The 15893-nt window shown below is 46.3% G+C and overlaps 1 pseudogene; it reads left to right on the forward strand.

The window, feature by feature from the left end:
- Positions 1–1697: 1697 nt before the first annotated feature.
- Positions 1698–14815, forward strand: LOC135536723 (cyclin-I-like; annotated as a pseudogene).
- The last annotated feature ends 1078 nt before the right edge of the window (positions 14816–15893 follow it).

The following is a 15893-nucleotide window of genomic DNA, read 5'->3' on the forward strand; positions in this document are numbered from 1 at the left end:
TAGATGTCTAGTCTCCCTTATGGCTCTAATCTGTTAGTGGTAGATGTCTCGTCTCCTTTATGGCTCTAATCTTAATCTCTCTAATCTCTCTCCTCTTCAGTCCTGACCCAGTCTCTCTGATCTCTCCTCTTCAGTCCTGACCCAGTCTCTCTGATCTCTCTCCTCTTCAGTCCTGACCCAGTCTCTCTGATCTCTCTCCACTTCAGTCCTGACCCAGTCTCTCTGATCTCTCTCCTCTTCAGTCCTGACCCAGTCTCTCTGATCTCTCCTCTTCAGTCCTGACCCAGTCTCTCTGATCTCTCTCTCTTCAGTCCTGACCCAGTCTCTCTGATCTCTCTCCTCTTCAGTCCTGACCCAGTCTCTCTGATCTCTCTCCACTTCAGTCCTGACCCAGTCTCTCTGATCTCTCCCCTCTTCAGTCCTGACCCAGTCTCTCTGATCTCTCCACTTCAGTCCTGACCCAGTCTCTCTGATCTCTCCCCTCTTCAGTCCTGACCCAGTCTCTCTGATCTCTCTCCTCTTCAGTCCTGACCCAGTCTCTCTGATCTCTCCTCTTCAGTCCTGACCCAGTCTCTCTGATCTCTCCTCTTCAGTCCTGACCCAGTCTCTCTGATCTCTCTCCTCTTCAGTCCTGACCCAGTCTCTCTGATCTCTCCTCTTCAGTCCTGACCCAGTCTCTCTGATCTCTCTCCTCTTCAGTCCTGACCCAGTCTCTCTGATCTCTCTCCACTTCAGTCCTGACCCAGTCTCTCTGATCTCTCTCCTCTTCAGTCCTGACCCAGTCTCTCTGATCTCTCCTCTTCAGTCCTGACCCAGTCTCTCTGATCTCTCTCCTCTTCAGTCCTGACCCAGTCTCTCTGATCTCTCTCCACTTCAGTCCTGACCCAGTCTCTCTGATCTCTCCCTCTTCAGTCCTGACCCAGTCTCTCTGATCTCTCCTCTTCAGTCCTGACCCAGTCTCTCTGATCTCTCTCCTCTTCAGTCCTGACCCAGTCTCTCTGATCTCTCTCCACTTCAGTCCTGACCCAGTCTCTCTGATCTCTCTCCTCTTCAGTCCTGACCCAGTCTCTCTGATCTCTCCACTTCAGTCCTGACCCAGTCTCTCTGATCTCTCCACTTCAGTCCTGACCCAGTCTCTCTGATCTCTCTCCACTTCAGTCCTGACCCAGTCTCTCTGATCTCTCTCTCTTCAGTCCTGACCCAGTCTCTCTGATCTCTCTCCACTTCAGTCCTGACCCAGTCTCTCTGATCTCTCTCCACTTCAGTCCTGACCCAGTCTCTCTGATCTCTCTCCACTTCAGTCCTGACCCAGTCTCTCTGATCTCTCTCCTCTTCAGTCCTGACCCAGTCTCTCTGATCTCTCTCCTCTTCAGTCCTGACCCAGTCTCTCTGATCTCTCTCCTCTTCAGTCCTGACCCAGTCTCTCTGATCTCTCTCCACTTCAGTCCTGACCCAGTCTCTCTGATCTCTCTCCTCTTCAGTCCTGACCCAGTCTCTCTGATCTCTCTCCTCTTCTGTCCTTGACCCAGTCTCTCTGATCTCTCTCCTCTTCAGTCCTGACCCAGTGTCTCTGTTCTCTCCCCTTTTCAGGCCCTTCCAACGTGATAGGCCTGAACTAGTTACCCTTCTGTGCGTACCTGGCAAGTTGTCTGAACAGGGAACATTTGGAACCCAGGGTGCTGAGTTTAGACTAGTGACATCACGTAGTCCTCCTGGCCCAGTCTCTCTCTCTCTCTCCTCAGGCCCGTCCAAAGTACCTCCGCTGCATCGCCATCGCCTGTTACTTCCTGGCTGCCAAAACCAGCGAGGAGGACGAGGTGATTATATCCTACACCATCAGGCTCCTTAGTGAATACATTACCATTACATACGACACCATCAGGCTCCTTAGTGAATACATTACCATTACATACGACACCATCAGGCTCCTTAGTGAATGCATTACCATTACATACGACACCATCAGTCCTTCCTTAGTGAATACATAACCATTACATACGACACATTCAGGCTCCTTAGTGAATACATAACCATTACATACGACACCATCAGTCCTTCCTTAGTGAATACATAACCATTACATACGACACCATCAGGCTCCTTAGTGAATACATAACCATTGCATACGACACCATCAGGCTCCTTAGTGAATACATAACCATTACATACGACACCATCAGTCCTTCCTTAGTGAATACATAACCATTACATCCTACACCATCAGTCCTTCCTTAGTGAATACATAACCATTACATACAACACCATCAGGCTCCTTAGTGAATACATAACCATTACATACGACACCATCAGTCCTTCCTTAGTGAATACATAACCATTACATACGACACCATCAGGCTCCTTAGTGAATACATAACCATTACATACGACACCATCAGTCCTTCCTTAGTGAATACCTAACCATTACATACAACACCATCAGTCCTTCCTTAGTGAATACATAACCATTACATACGACACCATCAGGCTCCTTAGTGAATACATAACCATTGCATACGACACCATCAGTCCTTCCTTAGTGAATACATAACCATTACATACGACACCATCAGTCCTTCCTTAGTGAATACATAACCATTGCATACGACACCATCAGGCTCTGTGATTAGTACCATTAGGAGGTCAGACAATTAAGTTGAAATAAGATGATTCGAGTTCTTGGTGACAAATTGGTTGGTGAAATGGTTGGTGGGCAGAGAAGAAATTGTTGGTGGGCTGCCTTTGGTGCGTGTTTGCTATTGTTGTTTTGAACCCAACTAACCCAAAGTCGTGCGTGTGTGTGTGTGTGTGTGTGTGTGTGGTGTGTGTGTGTGTGGTGTGTGTGTGTGTGGTGTGTGTGTGTGTGTGTGTGTGTGCAGCGTGTGCCGTTGCTGCGTGACTTGGCCAGCAGCAGCAGATGTGGCTGCTCCCCATCAGAGATACTGAGAATGGAGAGGATCATTCTGGATAAACTCAACTGGGACCTGCACGCTGCCACACCACTGGAATTTCTACACATTGTGAGTATTGGGTTCCGTCACCACTGTCCTAGTGTCCTAGCCAGAGCCACCACTAGAGGCTTGAAGTAGTGTCCTAGCCAGAGCCACCACTAGAGGCTTGAAGTAGTGTCCTAGACAGAACCACCACTAGAGGCTTGAAGTAGTGTCCTAGACAGAACCACCCTAGAGGCTTGAAGTAGTGTCCTAGCCAGAGCCACCACTAGAGGCTTGAAGTAGTGTCCTAGCCAGAGCCACCACTAGAGGCTTGAAGTAGTGTCCTAGCCAGAGCCACCACTAGAGGCTTGAAGTAGTGTCCTAGCCAGAGCCACCACTAGAGGCTTGAAGTAGTGTCCTAGACAGAGCCACCACTAGAGGCTTGAAGTAGTGTCCTAGCCAGAGCCACCACTAGAGGCTTGAAGTAGTGTCCTAGACAGAACCACCCTAGAGGCTTGAAGTAGTGTCCTAGCCAGAGCCACCACGAGAGGCTTGAAGAAGTGTCCTAGCCAGAGCCACCACTAGAGGCTTGAAGATGTGTCCTAGCCAGAGCCACCACTAGAGGCTTGAAGTAGTGTCCTAGCCAGAACCACCACTAGGGGCTTGAAGTAGTGTCCTAGCCAGAACCACCACTAGGGGCTTGAAGAAGTGTCCTAGCCAGAGCCACCACTAGAGGCTTGAAGAAGTGTCCTAGCCAGAGCCACCACTAGAGGCTTGAAGTAGTGTCCTAGCCAGAACCACCACTAGAGGCTTGAAGTAGTGTCCTAGACAGAACCACCCTAGAGGCTTGAAGTAGTGTCCTAGCCAGAGCCACCACTAGAGGCTTGAAGTAGTGTCCTAGCCAGAGCCACCACTAGAGGCTTGAAGTAGTGTCCTAGACAGAACCACCCTAGAGGCTTGAAGTAGTGTCCTAGCCAGAGCCACCACTAGAGGCTTGAAGTAGTGTCCTAGCCAGAGCCACCACTAGAGGCTTGAAGTAGTGTCCTAGCCAGAGCCACCACTAGAGGCTTGAAGTAGTGTCCTAGCCAGAGCCACCACTAGAGGCTTGAAGTAGTGTCCTAGCCAGAGCCACCACTAGAGGCTTGAAGTAAGTGTCCTAGCCAGAGCCACCACTAGAGGCTTGAAGTAGTGTCCTAGCCAGAGCCACCACTAGAGGCTTGAAGTAAGTGTCCTAGCCAGAGCCACCACTAGAGGCTTGAAGTAGTGTCCTAGCCAGAGCCACCACTAGAGGCTTGAAGTAGTGTCCTAGACAGAACCACCCTAGAGGCTTGAAGTAGTGTCCTAGCCAGAGCCACCACTAGAGGCTTGAAGTAGTGTCCTAGCCAGAGCCACCACTAGAGGCTTGAAGTAGTGTCCTAGCCAGAGCCACCACTAGAGGCTTGAAGTAGTGTCCTAGCCAGAACCACCACTAGGGGCTTGAAGTAGTGTCCTAGCCAGAACCACCACTAGGGGCTTGAAGAAGTGTCCTAGCCAGAGCCACCACTAGAGGCTTGAAGAAGTGTCCTAGCCAGAGCCACCACTAGAGGCTTGAAGTAGTGTCCTAGACAGAGCCACCACTAGAGGCTTGAAGTAGTGTCCTAGCCAGAGCCACCACTAGAGGCTTGAAGTAGTGTCCTAGACAGAACCACCCTAGAGGCTTGAAGTAGTGTCCTAGCCAGAGCCACCACGAGAGGCTTGAAGTGTCCTAGCCAGAGCCACCACTAGAGGCTTGAAGATGTGTCCTAGCCAGAGCCACCACTAGAGGCTTGAAGTAGTGTCCTAGCCAGAACCACCACTAGGGGCTTGAAGTAGTGTCCTAGCCAGAACCACCACTAGGGGCTTGAAGAAGTGTCCTAGCCAGAGCCACCACTAGAGGCTTGAAGAAGTGTCCTAGCCAGAGCCACCACTAGAGGCTTGAAGTAGTGTCCTAGCCAGAACCACCACTAGAGGCTTGAAGTAGTGTCCTAGACAGAACCACCCTAGAGGCTTGAAGTAGTGTCCTAGCCAGAGCCACCACTAGAGGCTTGAAGTAGTGTCCTAGCCAGAGCCACCACTAGAGGCTTGAAGTAGTGTCCTAGACAGAACCACCCTAGAGGCTTGAAGTAGTGTCCTAGCCAGAGCCACCACTAGAGGCTTGAAGTAGTGTCCTAGCCAGAGCCACCACTAGAGGCTTGAAGTAGTGTCCTAGCCAGAGCCACCACTAGAGGCTTGAAGTAGTGTCCTAGCCAGAGCCACCACTAGAGGCTTGAAGTAGTGTCCTAGCCAGAGCCACCACTAGAGGCTTGAATAAGTGTCCTAGCCAGAGCCACCACTAGAGGCTTGAAGTAGTGTCCTAGCCAGAGCCACCACTAGAGGCTTGAATAAGTGTCCTAGCCAGAGCCACCACTAGAGGCTTGAAGTAGTGTCCTAGCCAGAGCCACCACTAGAGGCTTGAAGTAGTGTCCTAGACAGAACCACCCTAGAGGCTTGAAGTAGTGTCCTAGCCAGAGCCACCACTAGAGGCTTGAAGTAGTGTCCTAGCCAGAGCCACCACTAGAGGCTTGAAGTAGTGTCCTAGCCAGAGCCACCACTAGAGGCTTGAAGTAGTGTCCTAGCCAGAACCACCACTAGAGGCTTGAAGTAGTGTCCTAGCCAGAACCACCACTAGGGGCTTGAAGAAGTGTCCTAGCCAGAGCCACCACTAGAGGCTTGAAGAAGTGTCCTAGCCAGAGCCACCACTAGAGGCTTGAAGTAGTGTCCTAGCCAGAACCACCACTAGAGGCTTGAAGTAGTGTCCTAGACAGAACCACCACTAGAGGCTTGAAGTAGTGTCCTAGCCAGAGCCACCACTAGAGGCTTGAAGTAGTGTCCTAGCCAGAGCCACCACTAGAGGCTTGAAGTAGTGTCCTAGACAGAACCACCACTAGAGGCTTGAAGTAGTGTCCTAGCCAGAGCCACCACTAGAGGCTTGAAGTAGTGTCCTAGCCAGAGCCACCACTAGAGGCTTGAAGTAGTGTCCTAGCCAGAGCCACCACTAGAGGCTTGAAGTAGTGTCCTAGCCAGAGCCACCACTAGAGGCTTGAAGTAGTGTCCTAGCCAGAGCCACCACTAGAGGCTTGAATAAGTGTCCTAGCCAGAGCCACCACTAGAGGCTTGAAGTAGTGTCCTAGCCAGAGCCACCACTAGAGGCTTGAAGTAGTGTCCTAGACAGAACCACCCTAGAGGCTTGAAGTAGTGTCCTAGCCAGAGCCACCACTAGAGGCTTGAAGTAGTGTCCTAGCCAGAGCCACCACTAGAGGCTTGAAGTAGTGTCCTAGCCAGAGCCACCACTAGAGGCTTGAAGTAGTGTCCTAGACAGAGCCACCACTAGAGGCTTGAAGTAGTGTCCTAGCCAGAACCACCACTAGGGGCTTGAAGTAGTGTCCTAGCCAGAACCACCACTAGGGGCTTGAAGAAGTGTCCTAGCCAGAGCCACCACTAGAGGCTTGAAGAAGTGTCCTAGCCAGAGCCACCACTAGAGGCTTGAAGTAGTGTCCTAGCCAGAACCACCACTAGAGGCTTGAAGTAGTGTCCTAGACAGAACCACCCTAGAGGCTTGAAGTAGTGTCCTAGCCAGAGCCACCACTAGAGGCTTGAAGTAGTGTCCTAGCCAGAGCCACCACTAGAGGCTTGAAGTAGTGTCCTAGACAGAACCACCCTAGAGGCTTGAAGTAGTGTCCTAGCCAGAGCCACCACTAGAGGCTTGAAGTAGTGTCCTAGCCAGAGCCACCACTAGAGGCTTGAAGTAGTGTCCTAGCCAGAGCCACCACTAGAGGCTTGAAGTAGTGTCCTAGCCAGAGCCACCACTAGAGGCTTGAAGTAGTGTCCTAGCCAGAGCCACCACTAGAGGCTTGAATAAGTGTCCTAGCCAGAGCCACCACTAGAGGCTTGAAGTAGTGTCCTAGCCAGAGCCACCACTAGAGGCTTGAAGTAGTGTCCTAGACAGAACCACCCTAGAGGCTTGAAGTAGTGTCCTAGCCAGAGCCACCACTAGAGGCTTGAAGTAGTGTCCTAGCCAGAGCCACCACTAGAGGCTTGAAGTAGTGTCCTAGCCAGAGCCACCACTAGAGGCTTGAAGTAGTGTCCTAGACAGAACCACCACTAGAGGCTTGAAGTAGTGTCCTAGCCAGAGCCACCACTAGAGGCTTGAAATAGTGTCCTAGCCAGAGCCACCACTAGAGGTTTGAAGTAGTGTCCTAGCCAGAACCACCACTAGAGGCTTGAAGTAGTGTCCTGGCCAGAACCACCACTAGAGGCTTGAAATAGTGTCCTAGCCAGAGCCACCACTAGAGGTTTGAAGTAGTGTCCTAGCCAGAACCACCACTAGAGGCTTGAAGTAGTGTCCTAGCCAGAACCACCACTAGAGGCTTGAAGTAGTGTCCTAGACAGAGCCACCACTAGAGGCTTGAAGTAGTGTCCTAGCCAGAGCCACCACTAGAGGCTTGAAGTAGTGTCCTAGACAGAACCACCCTAGAGGCTTGAAGTAGTGTCCTAGACAGAGCCACCACTAGAGGCTTGAAGTAGTGTCCTAGCCAGAGCCACCACTAGAGGCTTGAAGTAGTGTCCTAGCCAGAGCCACCACTAGAGGCTTGAAGTAGTGTCCTAGACAGAACCACCCTAGAGGCTTGAAGTAGTGGTGAGATTCTGTATAGCTTAAGGTAATGTGTCACACAGTTAATTATGAAAATATTTTTAAAAACTATTCCCTATTACTAGGCTATTCAAATTCAAATGCACTATAATTTTAGGCTAACTGTAAACTGCCCTGCACAATCAACTGCATTGCCTAAGGCTGTAAGTTCTCTCCCAGACTCAATGGATAGACATTTTGGAGTGTTAACAGTCCCATGCATAATAATAATACAGTCCACACTGAAAGGAAATTACTCACATTTGTTTTATTTTGGAGTATAGGCTAGACCAATTATTATTATTTATTTATTTACCTTTATTTAACCAGGCAAGTCAGTTAAGAACAAATTCTTATTTTCAATAACGGCCTAGGAACAGTGGGTTAACTGCCTTTGTTCAGGGGCAGAAGGACAGATTTGTACCTTGTCAGCTTGGGGGTTTGAACTTGCAACCTTCCGGTTACCAGTCCAATGCTCTAACCACTAGGCTACGCTGCCGCCCCATTATGCACCAAAGACATCTTAAATCATTTTTGTTCTATGTTTTTCTGCCATGTGTAATATGCAGTAGACTATGTATTGTATAACGGCACAATTATAATTTGAATTCAGGTATATATTTTTTCTGGCTTGCGCTTATGAATATGCATACGCTTATGAATATGCATACGCTTATGAATATGCATAAGCTCTGAAATGTGTGTATGAGTGTTGTTGAACTTATTTGTTCAAATTGTTCATCACGGTGATGTGAGTTTTAAAAGTAAGATGGGCCTAGTGTTTGTTATTTTCGATAACATTTGCATTGATGTCAGAGGGACAATAGTATCCCTGAGTACCAGACCATTAGAACCTGATAGAGGGACAATGGAGCCCCGAGTACCAGGCCATTAGGATCTGATGGTTTTTTAACAAGCTGGGTACTACTAACACATGTCCAGAGTGATTAAAAGTAGGTTACCATGACTCAACGGTCACGTGGAATTTGTCTGCGGTCATGACTGCCGGTGTGGAGGTAATACAGCCGCGCGAACAGCCCTACGTACAACAGTTTAGTGAAAAAGCTTTGACCGCTAACTAACTGGCTGTTGTTTCCCTTCAGTTCCATGGCATGGTGTTGTCCTGCAAGCCCCGGTTCATGGTGGGTCTGGTGGGGTGTAACCCGGCGCAGCACCTGTCAGTGTTGACCCAGCAGCTGCACTACTGCCTGGCCGACAGCGCCCTGCTACAGCCCCTCTCCCGGGGATCCATGCTGGCGCTGGCCCTCATCACCCTGGAGCTGGAGAATATCTGCCCTGACTGGCTGGCTCTCACGATCAACCTGCTCAGGAAAACACAGGTACTAAATTCTCACTATCCTCCTGCTCAGGAGAAAGCACAGGTAGGCCTGCAGTACAGTATGTTGGCATGTTGAGATAGCGGCCAGTAAGGCAGTGAGCGCTTCTACCTAAATCATACACACGTACCAGTGTTGACGTGGAGTCCAATCTGACCCCACTCGCTATCTAGGTGATCTCAGAATGTTCTGGAAATTCTCACATAGGAACTTCATTGGGAGGAAGGTTGTTTATCAAAAGAAGACCATCGCTCTCTCCCAGAAGTTTGGATGGTGCGTAAAACCCATTCATTCAGATAAAAGGTGTGATGTTAACTTAAAGCTTCCTTTTAATGTTTCACTTGTTTTCGTTTCGCTGCATCGGGGATCTCTTTCAGACGTTTTGGCTTCAGTGTCTAGGTACGAAGCTTTTTTCATTCGAAACAACATTTGTAGGGAACACAGGTGAGCAACCCAATTGGGGATTCTACTCATCTGCCAATTAGGGATGTCGTTTCTCTGGTCTACCTGTAGACAAGTTGTTTTAAATACTTTTTACATTTGTATCACAAACTATTTTTATTTATTATCATGGTGGAAGTGGATTTGTACTGTAAGTATGGGACACCGTTTGGGTCTTTGCGTGTGTGGAAAAAAGCTACACTTTTCAAATAACACTATTTGACATGTTAAATAAGCTTTTAATTTGATGCGTTAAATAAGCGTTTAATTTGACGCGTTAAATAAGCGTTTAATTTGACGCGTTAAATAAGCGTTTAATTTGACGCGTTAAATAAGCTTTTAATTTGACTCGTTAAATAAGCGTTTATTTTAACGCGTTAAATAAGCGTTTAATTTGACGCGTTAAATAAGCGTTTAATTTGACGCGTTAAATAAGCGTTTAATTTGACGCGTTAAATAAGCGTTTAATTTGACGCGTTAAATAAGTTTTTAATTTGACGCGTTAAATAACACAGTTCTATTATAGAATGTTGTGTGTTCTGAATTTGCCCGTGCAAGCCAAACGCCACCACTACTATCAGTATTTACATTACATTTAAGTCATTTAGCAGACAGTATCACTGTCAAAACTGCACAAACCAAGTCTGCAAACAAGCAAACACCGGCCACGAACTGTGTGTTTACAATACCGCTTTGGTAATAAGGCATTATTTGTTTGCTTTAGCTTGGTACCTAGTTAGCACCAATACAACCAGTCTGAAAACAATGACCAGTAGAAACTGCAGTCATTTTCATTATTCTTAGCAATGATTTAGGAGTCCTTGTAACTTTTAGCTAAGTAGCCACTTGTGGTTCACCTATTGAAATTGAACTTCAGTTCATGACAATAAATAGCTAGCCAGCTAATTAATAACCCTGTTGCCCAAAGCTAACGTTATAAACAGCCAGCTAGCTTCATCTGGCTAGTGAAGCCTCGACTCGGACCGCGGTATGTGTTGTGAAGCTAGCCACCATAAGGATTGGGCACAATAGTGGAATTTGTGGTTTGCCTTCAAAATAAAATTACCTATTTTTATCTTACCTTTATTTAACCAGGCAAATCAGTTAAGAACAAATTCTTACTTTCAATGACTGCCTAGGAACAGTAGGTTAACTTTCTGTTATGGGGCAGAACAACAGATTTGTACCTTGTCAGCTCGTGGGTTTGAACTTGCAACCTTCCGGTTACTAGTCCAACACTCTAACCACTAGGCTACCCTGCCACCTCAACACTCTAACCACTAGGCTACCCTGCCGCCTCTACACTCTAACCACTAGGCTACGCTGCCAATGCAGAAGGGTATAATTTGTGGAATCGTGACATATTTACACTTGATAGTGTTAAACAAGGTCCACCACTACTATCAGTATCACTGTCAAAGCTGCAGGAAGGAATGAAATGGGGGATCAGTCTAGTCGTCGACACCCACAGAACACAACTGTGAAGAGTTTAAGCGAATATTAGCGTTGTAGCTCTTATCGACTGTGTGAACTCACCTCCCCGGTCAGCCTATTGTGTGTATTGACATTCATATTGCACTGTACAGCATTACCTAAGAATTGAGAATCAATACCCAATATGTTTTTTTTCCCCAAGAGTTATCAGACTCCAAAACAGTGTTGTTTTTCCTCTGGAATGGTGTTCGGTACACGTAGGCTGATAATAAATGTGGCTCAATTCAGTTGTTTCAGAGTCCTGCAATAAGAGTAGACTGATACCCATGTCATTTTACCTTTATTTGACTAGGCAAGTCAGTTAAGAACAAATTCTTAATTTCAATGACGGCCTTGGAACAGTGGGTTAACTGCCTGTTCAGGGGCAGAACGACAGATTTTTACCTTGTCAGCTCAGGGGTTTGAACTCACAACCTTCCGGTTACTAGCCCAACGCTCTAACCCCTAGGCTACCCTGCCGCCCCGATTGATCCACAATCCATAGTTAAGGTTGTATAGTGAAATAAGTATGTTCCCAATTCAATTCTAAAGTATAATACATAGTGTGATCTCAACAGATGTGTCAAATTATTAAGTCTTTTCTTTTAGCATGATCTATTAAATGATGGCATAATTCTACTATTTGTATTCATTTGCATCACTGTCAATGACATACTTTTATTTTGAAGGCCACTGTTGTGGCTAATCCTTATTGTGGCTAGCCTCACATAGATGGGTCCGACCACCATTACTCAAATAAGAACTGTCTTATAAATTAGGGTTATTTTAGATGATGACACCTAGCTATATACCTTATGATACAGACATCTTGAACTCATTATTCTCCTTATAGCGAGCTCTAACATAATGGGGTATGTCTAGATTCTGAAATACAATGTTTTACATTCATTTATTCAACATTAAACATATTAATATAATTATCTCAACTACCCCCATTTTTAACACCATATTGTTTTAAGCAATTTACTCTACAATTAAATACAATTTCCAGAAATTTCTGATACATTTAATGTGCCCCACCAACACAGATTCAAAAGGAACTCCCTCTGCTGGTGATTTGCTGAATGTGCAATCCTAAAGGAGGTCTGTGATTGGTTAATGACATATAATGTAAAAAAATATTTTTATTTATTTAACTAGGCAAGTCAGTTAAGAACAAATTCTTATTTTCAATGACGGCCTAGGAACAGTGGGGTTAACTGCCTGTTCAGGGGCAGAATGACAGATTTTGTACCTTGTCAGCTCAGGGATTTGAACTTGCAACCTTCCGGTTACTAGTCCAGCGCTCTAACCACTAGGCTACCCTGCCGCCTCTACACTCTAACCACTAGGTTACCTACCACCCCTACATTCTAACCACTAGGCTACCCTGCCGCCTCTACACTCTAACCACTAGGTTACCTACCGCCCATACACTCTAACCACTAGGCTACCCTGCCGCCTCTACACTCTAACCACTAGGCTACCTACCGCCCATACACTCTAACCACTAGGCTACCCTGCCGCCTCTACACTCTAACCACTAGGCTACCCTCCCACCTCTACACTCTAACCACTAGGCTACCCTGCCGCCTCTACACTCTAACCACTAGGCTACCTACCGCCCATACACTCTAACCACTAGGCTACCCTGCCGCCTCTACACTCTAACCACTAGGCTACCCTGCCGCCTCTACACTCTAACCACTAGGCTACCCTGCCGCCTCTACACTCTAACCTTTAGGCTACCCTGCCACCTCTACACTCTAACCACTAGGCTACCCTGCCGCCCCAGAGAGCCCACTCCGGGAAATGTGACATTTGATGAAACTGTAGCTAAATAAAATAAAAAACTTATTTTGAGATATTAATATAAATATGTTTAATTTTGAATAAGTTAGAGATATATAGAGATATCAAGGAATACCTAGGATAGGATAAAGCAATCCTTCCCCCCCCTTAAATGATTTAGATGCACTATTGTAAAGTGGCTGTTCCACTGATGTCAGAAGGTGAATTCACCAATTTGTAAGTCGCTCTGGATAAGAGCATCTGCTAAATGACTTAAATGTAAATGTAATTATGACTCCTAAGGTCTTACAGGAAGCATCCGCACACAGTGTACAAAACATTAGGAACACCTGCTCTTTCTGCGACAGACCGACCAGGTGAAAGCCATGATCCCTTATTGATGTCACTTGTTAAATCCACTTCAAATCAGTGTAGATGAAGGTGAGGAGACGGGTTAAAGAAGGATTTTGAAGCCTTGAGACATGGATTGTGTGTGTGTGCCAGAGGGTGAATGGACAAGACAAAATATTTTAAGTGCCTTTAAACCGGTTATGGTAGTAGGTACCAGGCACACCGGTTTGTGTGTGTCAAGAACTGCAACGCTTCTGAGTTTTTCACACTCAACAGTTTCCCGTGTGTATCAAGAATGGTCCACCACCCAAAGGACAACCAGCCAACTTGAACACAACTGTGGGAAGCATTGGAGTCAACATGGACCAGCATCCTTTGGAGCACTCAACACCTTGTAGTCCATGCCCCGACGGAGTGAGGCTGTTCTGAGGACAAAGAGGGTGCAACTCCATATTAGGAAGAGTGTTCCTAATGTTTTGTACTCTGTGGGTCTCAAAGACTTAAAATTGCCACTTTCATCATGGTTTCTCAAATGGTTTGTGATGCAAATGCTAAAACGCATGTCTCAGACACCCTTCCTCCCAATGAAGTTCCTGTGTGAGAATTGCAGAACATTCTGAGATGACAAAAAAAATATTTTCTGCTGTTGTGGAACAACCCATCTATCGCTCTTTCTCTTATGACCCTGTTCACTAAAACCCAGATCAAATACAGAGGATAACATGGATGTTGTAGTCCCTCCCACGTATTGAATCACACCTATTAAAAATAAAATATCAGTGGTATCAGTGGCATCCGAGGATGCCTCTCGGGACCGTTGCATAAATATAGTCAGCCTGTATTTTGACTCTAACCACGTTTCCATCCACAGTTATGTAAAGTCATTACTGTAAACAAAACAAAAAAAATCAAACAAAAAAAATCAACAGAAGTCACAACAGTTGTGATGGAAACGGGACGTTTCGGTACAATTAGATAAATGCCGACAGATCATTTGTTCGTGTGACATGGTGGGATCTTTTTGTGTCGGTAAAATGTATTATGCTGTGGAAACACCTTTTTATGTGCAAATATTAATATAATAATATTAATATAATAATAATAATAATATTAATATAATAATTTAATATAGTAAAACTTTTGAGTCACGCAATGATATGGCGTGTATGGTCCTCCCACTAGGACTCGGGGAAACCATGCCGTTTATTAGGCTACAGATTTAAATAAGTTATAAACTTCACAGGGTGGTGAAAGTGCACTTTGATGAGTATAATGCCCCCTTTACAATAAATATTAATTCTGGTGACATGATAATCGATGGGAAATGTGCGGATTTTAATGCGGATTTTAGAATATTCGCCTGAATCTGTCGTCAATTGGATGGAAACCTAGCTGTTAACATAAATGAAAGTCTTAATTATAATTATCTCCCATCCCTAGATTGACAGTTCTCAGCTGATCCAATGTCGAGAGCTGGTGTCACGTCACCTGTCCACACAGGAAGCTTCCCTGCCTCCCAACACTGTGTACATCTACCAGTCCCTGCACCACAGTCTGGACCCGGACCCCTGCACCCGGGAAGAGAGTCCGACACCAGGCTCCCAGACACAGACCCACTGGCGCCATCCACGGCCCCTAGGGACAGGAGCCTCTCCTGGGTCTCCTCTACCACCCTGCTCCAGGTCCATGGACCACCCAAACCCAGCCACCACTCCCACCAAGTCTCCCTGCGCTGCAAGCACTCAGCCAAGCGCAAGGTGAGAGCTTGGCTGCTTCAACAACCGGAGTAATGTATTTTTTTAACATCTACCTAGATACAGTGCATTTGGAAAGTGTTCCGACCCCTTGATTATTTCCCCATTTTGTTACGTTACAGCCTTCTTCTAAAATGTATTAAATTGTTTTTTCCCCTCATCAAGTGACACACAATATCCTGTAATGACAAAGCAAAAAAAAGTTTATTTTTTTTTGCAAAAGTATTAAAAATGAAATCACATTTACGTGAGTATTCAGACCCTTTAATCAGTACTTTTAGTTACCTTAGACTTATTCTTAAATGTTTTTTTCCCCTCATCAATCTCCACACAATACCCCCTAATGACATTGCAATACCCCCTAATGACATTGCAATACCCCCTAATGACATCGCAATACCCGCAATACCCCCTAATGACATCACAATACCCACTGATGACATCGCAATACCCACTAATGTCATCACAAAAATATTACATTTCCTTAAGTATTCAGACCCTTTACTTAGTATTTTGTTGAAGCGACTTTGGCAGCGATTACAGCATCAGGTCTTCTTGGGTATGACGCAACAAGCTTGGCACACCTGTATTTGGGGAGTTTCTTTCATTCTTCTCTGCAGATCCTCTCAAGCTCTGTCAGGTTGGATGGGGATTCGTTGCTGCACAGCTATTTTCAGGTCTCTCCAGAGATGTTCGATCAGGTTCAAATCCGGGTTCTGGCTGGGCCACTCAAGTTCATTCGGAGACTTGTCCCCAAGCCACTTCTGCCTTGTCTTAGCTGTGTGCTTAGGGCCGTTGTCCTGTTGGAAGGTGAACCGTCCTGAGCGCTCTGAAGCCTGTTTTCATCAAGGATCTCTCTGTACTTTGCTCTGTTCATCTTTGCCTCAAACCTGACTAGCCTCCCAGTCCCTGCCGCTGAAAAACAACCACACAGCATGATGCTGCCAACACCATGCTTCACCGTAGGGATGATGCCAGGTTTCATCCAGACATAACGCTTGGCATTCAGGCCAAAGAGCTCAATCTTGGTTTCATCAGACCAGATAATCTTGTTTCTCATTGTGTGAGAGTCATCTCAGTGCTAGAGGCGTCACTACAAACCCTGGTTCGATTCCATGCTGTATCACAA

Source organism: Oncorhynchus masou, unplaced genomic scaffold (assembly GCF_036934945.1).
Source record: "Oncorhynchus masou masou isolate Uvic2021 unplaced genomic scaffold, UVic_Omas_1.1 unplaced_scaffold_6557, whole genome shotgun sequence".
NCBI lineage: Eukaryota > Metazoa > Chordata > Actinopteri > Salmoniformes > Salmonidae > Oncorhynchus > Oncorhynchus masou.